Below are 8,388 nucleotides of genomic sequence, written 5' to 3' on the forward strand. Positions count from 1 at the left end.
CTTCCTATCAATGAAATGATACACACTTTTGCGTATTCGCGAAAAAAAATGCTCATTGCTGAGAAAGCCCCAAGAGATGGGTACTCCAACATTCTTTATAGGACTAATGTTGGATCTTCCATAGGGACGAGCAGAAGTAGCTTTCCTGGGTCCACTATCATGATCTCTAGATCACCACGATCGTTGAATTTTGCCCCTAGATATTGGTCGGAGGGATACAAGAGGCGACAATAAAGAACGAGAATTAGAAGGGCTGGGATGGATTGGTTCATGTTTGAACTAATTTTCCCACCGAGAGGAGGCTACATATGCAAGCGTTGCACGTCGCCATACACGAGTCTCTACTACAAAAAGGCACTTGCAAGTTAGAATCCACATTGTACTACGCGGGAGAGGATTTGCAGGACCCAACGGCCCTCTCGTGCATTTTGTCGGCCATAATTGCGTCGTTAGTTGGAAATTTGTTGGGTCACAACATGCGTGTTAGTGTTTGATTACTGTGGCATGGTCCCATGCATGCTTTGGTCAGATGTGGCGGAATCATGAGGCACATGCAACTGTTGTCCAAGTGCATGCTCGGGCCAATGCGTGTTGTTTCAAATTTCTCTATTTAATCCCTAGCAAGCTCCGAGAAGAGAATAGTCTTAACAATACTTTTGTAGTTTATTTTCTCCAAATAAAACTCTTGTTAGTAGCTGATTTTCACGAATTTTAGTTGAGTATACTTGCATCTCTATCCTAAAATGCCTAGACATTAAGCGCTCATCCTAGCAAACTTCAACTTGTGAATCTGACAGTGGTTGCCTATGCCAAAAGGGTTAGGGCATTTCTAACCGATCCTTTAAAAATAGTGGAGTATCCGGTGAAGTAAATCTTTAATGGAGTATATTACTCCACTAAGTTTTGGCCGGACCTAGCCGATCCTTAAGTACTTCCTCCGTCCCCAATTACTCGTCGTTGAAATTGATGTATCTAGAACTAAAATACATCTCGATACATCCATACGTGCGACAAGTAATTAGGGACGGAGTGAGTACAACGGAGTAAAACTTACTTTTGGTTGATGCATTTCACCGAACACTTGTCATGCACGTATGCACATATATAGAGTGATTGACTAGCCGCCGATGCTTCGGTACTTAGCACCCGGACGGAGCAGTCCTTAGCATGACATGAGCTCAGTCAGCCCCTAGCGCTCGGAGAGCATGAGCATGAGCTCTTGGCTGCTCTCGGTGCTACTGTGGGTCGTGCACTCGGGGGAGAGACGGAAGAGAAGCGATGCCAAGGAGATGGGCTTCAAATATTTTGAAATGGAGGGAGTAGCAAGGAGAGCATTCGCGTGCTAAAACCTGTGTCCGAACGTTCGCTCTCTAGGTTTTTAGGTGTACGCGTCTACTCCACCAGACGCACCGGCACACCAGCAGATATGTTTTGACCACCTCCGGCTGCAGCAGCACGCGCGCGAGCGAGCGACGACTCTCTTCTGTTTTTCCGTCCTGCTCTCTTCTCTGACTCTGTCATCCTTGCCTTCAACGCCATTTCAAACCACACCCGCACCGCGACCGCCGGATGCCGATGGCCGCGCCGCAGACTCGCCGCCACCAGGCCGCCTTCCTCCGCAGCAAGCCCCCCGCCCCCGCCCCCGCCCCTCCCAACGGGAAGGCCGGCGCGACCAATGGGAAACCCGCCGCCGCCTCCTCCAAGCCCAACTCGCCCGCCTCGCCCGCCCAGGCACCACCAACGTACGCTCTCCGCCGATCGTCGGTTCGTTCCCTTCCGCTTGATTTTGATTCGAACGATTTATACATGCGGTGTTTATGAATGTGGCGTAGGTCGTCGCTGGAGGATAGGACGGTGAAGCAGCTCAGGCTGGCCAAGGCCCTGACTCTCCCGGAGGCCACCGCGGTGTCGGAGGCGTGCAGGAGGATGGCCGCCAGGCGCGCCGACGCCGCGCTGCTCACCGACGCCAAAGGGGTGCTCTCAGGCATCGTCACGGCCGAGGTCAGAAACTCATCACGAGGAGTCTTGAGTCTTTGCAACGTGAAAACAGGGAATATCAACTTTAAACTGCAGGGGAATGATAATGCGATTCTTGGGGCTGGCGCTGGATGACCCAAAAATTTCGAGTGTCTCTTGAGATGAGCTGCAATTCTGCACGGTCATGTGGATAACATAGTTTCTTGATTTCTTCGGATGCCAAGTATGTAAAATCATATCATATTTTCAGGGAAAATGAGACTGACATGCGCTTTGCTATTTAGGACAAACTGGAAAGGGGGATTGGGTTTAATGAATAGATATAACAAACATTAAACTGTTGGGTTTTCGGGGGGTTTTCTTAAGGAATTGGATGTGGTTAATGACGAGCATCAGGTTTTCTATGAATCAATAGTGATGGATACACAGAACTATTTATTGCCACCGAGGCACTGCAGAAGATGGTCCAAGGTCTGCTTGTTGTTTTTCTTCAGTACCACAATTAGCAGTATTTGTTGCCAGTTTCGCCTTCAGTCATAATCATAGCGATGTATTTTGTCAGTAACTGAAGTCGTGGCCGAATATAAAACCTACTTAGGCCTCCTTTCTAAAAATATATGTGAGAAAACAAATAATCTGCAACTGAGAGTCATCTTGAATTGAGGAATAGTGTAACTCGGAGCAATTTTATTACATCCTAGCTAATAGCCAGAGGCAAGAACTGCAAGAGGAATAGTGTGCCTGAAAGTACAAGAATGTTCTCTTAAGAAATTTCTGTCGTGTTTTATGCTGGGATTTTGTTGTCATTCTTATTGACCTCTTCTATCTTATCTTCATGGTTTCTTTCATGTCATATGAATTCATATACAGGCAAATTTCGGCATCTTCCTGTAGTGGAGCATGGTGAGGTCATTGCCATGTTGGATATTACCAAGTTCCTCTATGATGCGATTTCTAGAATGGAAAAGGCAGCAGAACAAGGTAGTGCTATTGCCGCTGCTATGGAAAGGGTCGAACGGCAGTGGGGAAATGAATTTGCAGGTTGCTTTTTCAGTTTCTTTTAATATGATTAAATTGACTACTTTTTTTACAAGAATACTTATTTCAATTTTCATGATCACCAATGATGCATTTCATTCAGGTCTGTTTGATTAACTAGCTGATGTCATATTTTGGGTCCTTACTTCAGGTCCGCACACGTTAATAGAAAATCTTCGAGAACACATGTTCAAGCCTTCTTTATCAACTATCATAACTGAAAATAGCAGGTCAAATTTCTACTGCCAGAAAAATGTATGATGTGATTTTGTTTCTTACGACTGAACATTGCTGTCGCTTATCCTTTGTAGTGTTCCATCAGTATGTCCATCAGATCTGGTAACTGTAGCTGCCAAAAAGATGAGAGAGTACCAAGTTAACTCAGTGGTTGTCATGACAGGGAACATGCTGCAAGGCATTCTCACGTATGTTCTTATCAAAATCCGCGTAGTTTTAAAGTTTTCCCATCTCATTTATTTGTTAAGTACTATCGCCAAGATGCTGAGCATACTGTAGTTCCAAGGATTTGGTTTTGCGAGTAGTGGCACAAAATCTGTCCCCAGAGGTGACTCTCGTAGAAAAGGTGTGGCAAAAGAACTGAAGCATCCATATTTTAAGCAATCAAGATTTTTGCCCTATTTTTCTCCTAAAGCGATGTTAACTTTCCGAAGGTCATGACTGCAAGTCCTGATTGTGCTACATTGGACACATCAATCCTCGAGGCTCTACAATCAATGCAAGATAGAAAATGTCGTCATATTCTTGTTGCGGACAAAAGTAAGTACTGAATTCTAACATCAAAGAAAAGTTCCGTTCTATGTACATATCTAAGTTAAATCTTTGAACAGGAGGACAGATTGTCGCCTGTTTGGACGCTCTACAGTTAACCCACACAGCCATCTCCATGGTAAGAATGAATTATTATGTTTCCACTACCATACTGCACATTTCATTATTTCCTCATATTAAAGAGAAAGAACAGTACTTTCTTGGAAGGTGAAGCTTTCGTTCTGAAGGGAAGTCCCTGGCACATGAGTTCTATTTTTGTTGCATCAAACTGATTCAGTCACGATATTTTACATTAGTTGAATTAAAGATTCTGTTAGCTATGATCGTTTTGTTGCACCATACAAATACGTTATTTTTATTTCTCATCACCATATCATCCTGACTTTTTGTGTGTTCTCATTAGGTTGAGGGAGCCTCTGGACCAAACGATGTGGCAAATACCATGGTTCAGAAGTTTTGGGATTCAGCACTTGCCTTGCATCCTGCAGAAGACTATGACTGGCATAGGTTTGTTCTTCTTCGATTTGCATTTACTCTTACATTCCTGAAGATGGTTTGATCAGTCTTCTGTTATATAGTGCAGTGACGAATCTCGTACGGCAGCCTCAGACAGTGCTGAAGGAAAGCAAACACCCCCTCATGTTGGCAATGCATTCTCTTTCAAAATTGAAGACAGAAAAGGGCGAATGCACAGATTCAGTTGCGGTTGGTGCATTTCTTATCGTCTTTCCCTATTGCGGTTTACTGACGAAGTATGATAAATTTGTTTGTCTTCCTGAAGAACTTCTGATAGGCTCCTCCTTTATGCAGTTTCAGAAAGCTTAGAAGAGCTTGTGTCTGCTATTGCATACAGATTAGGAACAGAAAACAAGAAGGCGAATGTAAACCTTATGGTAAGAGGTTGAGCTTTGCTAATGCAGTGTGCCTCCAAGTGAGCAACAAGCCGAGCAAAATCTTGTAGATGGGATTTTGTTTTTGGGTATAATTTGTGGACCTATGTACGTTTTTAATCCTTACTTAAAATCGTTTTCAACAGTACAATGACGACGAAGGTGATAGAGTACTTCTGGCTACCGACGCCGACCTGGTTGCAGCAATTGAACATGCCAGATCAGCAGGATGGAAGGTTGTTTTTCTATTCTTTTGTATACCAACATCTTGAATTCTCCGCATGTCGTCTGCATCCTCGGTAATGTAGCTGTGCCGCAACCTAAGTGCGACCGATCATTTTTAGTTTCTTAGTTCTTCTTCTTGCAACTTAGGTTCAGTAATTTACTTTGAGGTTCAGTCTTTTTTGGCATTTCGTTTTGCTGTTTCAGGTTCTGAGGCTGCACATGGACGACGGGTCAAAGATCAGCGCAGATCCCACACCGGCGTCGTCTGTGGATACCTCATCAGCAAGGAGAAGCTGGCCGTCCCTCCGGCTAGGTACAGTGGCCAGTGCAGCTGCTATTGCTGGCGTCGGGGCAATCGTCTACTTGAGATGCTCTCGGCAATGACTTCAATATACATACCTCAGACTCAAAGAGCATACTTCAACACTGCATAGATGTACTACGCAGGAGGATCACACAAATCACGGCGGCAATAAGGCTCTTGCCAAGCCTCTACACTGAATTTTTCTCCAGGGTTTGCAGTCATTCTAAATGGACTTCAGAGAGCGTTTCTTCTTCTTCTTTAGTGATCAATTTCTGACAGCAGGGGTGTATGTTCAGTTGTTTTTTCTCTGACTTTGGTTCATCCTGATGAACTAACAATAACATGAATTAGTGTTTCTTTTTGCGCTGGAACTCTAATCAGCCTATATATTATGGCTAATTGACTGGTTCTCTCTTCAGCCTATATATTAACATGGATCAAACATCCTTTTTCTCTTGTGAAAACAAATTTATTACTCTCCCCGTCCCATAATGTAAGACGTTTTTTGACTCAGAGTCAAAAAACGTCTTACATTAGGGACGGAGAGAGTATAATTTTCTTCTTCTAATAGCAAAGTGACTGTTTGTTGCAACGGATAAAAAGCAGGCTGATACATGTACACAAACAGGAAAAAACATCCTAGTTTTGGTATATATCACCAAAAATATGTTAGGGTCACCCAATGTTTATCCCTCCTATTTGTTTTGATGATGTGGGGAGGGAGTGATCTGGTCATCAGGGCTAAGGAGTTTTATAGAAACTAGGTATGTGCCCGGAAGCTTTTTTTTTTAATCTATAAAGGTTAGGGCTGTCTTAAGGTGGAAGTGGATGTAATTCCACCTTATATGGCATGGGGCACACGGGAATCACCGGACTAGAATTTTGATTTTGGCGCTATTATAATTTGGTAGTTTGGGTCATGCATGATAAGTACATTAAATGAGCGGCGTGCAGGAAGGTGTGGTCAAATATGGCGTGGAATTGAGTGACGTAATTCCACATTATTGCGAAAGGTAAGTTAATTAAGATAGAGATATGGAGCAGAGTAGGAAGGTCTTTTTGCAATAACACAATTTTCCTCGTATGCAGTAAATGCAGATTGGGTGGTTTGCAATGACGAGTGACACACACTATTATGCCCACCTGGGTCTTTTAGAAGTAAAAAAAATAGTGAGATGCTATTTTTATAAAGACTGGACAATTGCTCGTGTGTTGCAACGGAAATATAAACATTCTAGTAGATTAGCTCGTGACTGCATGTCTATCATTATATTGATGCGCTAAAATCTTAGCAAGTTTATGTATGCAATCGCCACGATTTACCTGCCATTTTATTGTTAAGCACTTATTTGGTAAGAATTTAATTACTTACCAAACAAAATGTGCTTTTTTATAAGTTAATAAAACATGAGACAATTGATTATATTTTAGGGAGAATTGATGGAGAAAAATCAGACATGAGAGAAAAAAATCAAAGCGGAAAAGGAAAGAGTGGCACATCTTACATTCTTAAGAAGTTGATCCCCACTACTACCAATTCTCTTAACATGCACATCTTCCACATCAGCTTCATGCCACATCAGCGTTCAGTTCCCAATTTCGTGTGTCGACCTCAGCAAAGTTACCACGTCACAGCCTATTTTTTTTGTTTAAAAACAACGTTTCGGTCGCTTATTATATGAAGGAAGAAGAAACGTTGGAGCTCCTCACAATTGCAGCCCCGTCTCCTCAGTTCCCTGCATGGCCCAGCAATTAATTTCATGCCTCTTAATTGTAGGCAACAGATCCCCTTCGTCTTTATCTTATCCATCAAAAACTGATGGAAGAGTAACAGATAGACCTAATCCTCCTTTTAAGCAACCGATCTCCTAGCTGCTGCAGGCGCGAGGTCGAGGTTGTCGACTCTGGGTGCTCCTCGCTGCTGCAGAAGTCTGCCCATTTTCTTGCTAGCTCATCTGGGTAGATCAACATCGTCAGGTAACTAGCGGTTGGGGCGCCACCCGGTGGCGCCGCTTGAGAGGAAGTTGAGCGGTGCTAGGTGGGGGGCCGCACTTTCATTATCTTGGGATGTACATCTGGTGAAGCAAATAGCATGCCAAGTAAAATGAAAGTGTCTGCTAAACCTTGAACACCTATTCCTTGTTGTCTCAATGGGAATAATTAATATCGATTATTTTGTTGAAATTCCTATAATAAATGAAATAATATGTCATATAGGCAACAACTCTTTAGTTAGCATTCACACTAATGGGACATAATAATACTGTTAAGAAACATCTTTTTTTCCCAATACTACGAACATCTAGTCCAGCTTTAGGACAACAGACATGTCCACATCATCATGGTGTTTTTGATCGACTGATTTGTTTGCACCTTTACAAAAAGCTAATGGCATAATTCCTTACAGACCATCAGTTAATGATTCAGAAGAAAAAAGTTCTCACTTGAAATATCACATATGTTTGTCACTTTGTCCTAGAGCTAGCCTAATAGAAGTTATGCACTTTTTGCACCACGGGACAACATTTCCTGTAAACTCTAAATCCTATTTATGGAATAAAGATGTGTGATGACTTACATCTGAATACATCTGTCCGGCTGTGATATATTCATTTCTCTTAAAAGCCTTTGTAGCTTGTAATTTTAGTTCAGATATATGTTTTCTCTTCATACTGATGTCCATCCTTACCACAAATATTTGATTAGACCATATATGTGGAACAACCTTGCTGTCAGAGCATCCCCAATCTACATTGTCGAATTTATAATCCAGCTGCCGATTCAAGTCAATTTGCTGATTGAAGTCACTTTCATCAAATTCATAATCAGACCCTTCATCGCCATTCACATATATAGCAGCCTTCATCTTTGTCATACACATAATAATCTCCTTCCTTGATGTCACAAGTCAAAATTGTGTAACTCAGCTTCAGATGCTTCAACGGAATCATTTTCTATGCAGGATCCATCTTTATCACTGGATGAAGATCCCCGTAAAATATGTCAATGTAGTTATAAACTAAGAAAAGCATTTTAACTGTATATACAAACTTTAGTCCGCCGAGAAGTACTTGTAACTTTGAGTTATGTATCAGGATCCATTGCTTCGGTGACAACATTAGACGTGCATATACGGTAAAAGCAATCCACATTGTTTTCCCAACA

At 42.4% G+C, this 8,388-nt stretch overlaps 1 pseudogene; it reads left to right on the forward strand.

The window, feature by feature from the left end:
• Positions 1-1,575: 1,575 nt before the first annotated feature.
• LOC123057292 (CBS domain-containing protein CBSCBSPB3-like) lies at positions 1,576-5,497 on the forward strand (annotated as a pseudogene).
• Positions 5,498-8,388: the final 2,891 nt, after the last annotated feature.

The sequence above is a fragment of the Triticum aestivum genome, chromosome 3A (genome assembly GCF_018294505.1).
Source record: "Triticum aestivum cultivar Chinese Spring chromosome 3A, IWGSC CS RefSeq v2.1, whole genome shotgun sequence".
In the NCBI taxonomy this organism is placed as follows: domain Eukaryota; kingdom Viridiplantae; phylum Streptophyta; class Magnoliopsida; order Poales; family Poaceae; genus Triticum; species Triticum aestivum.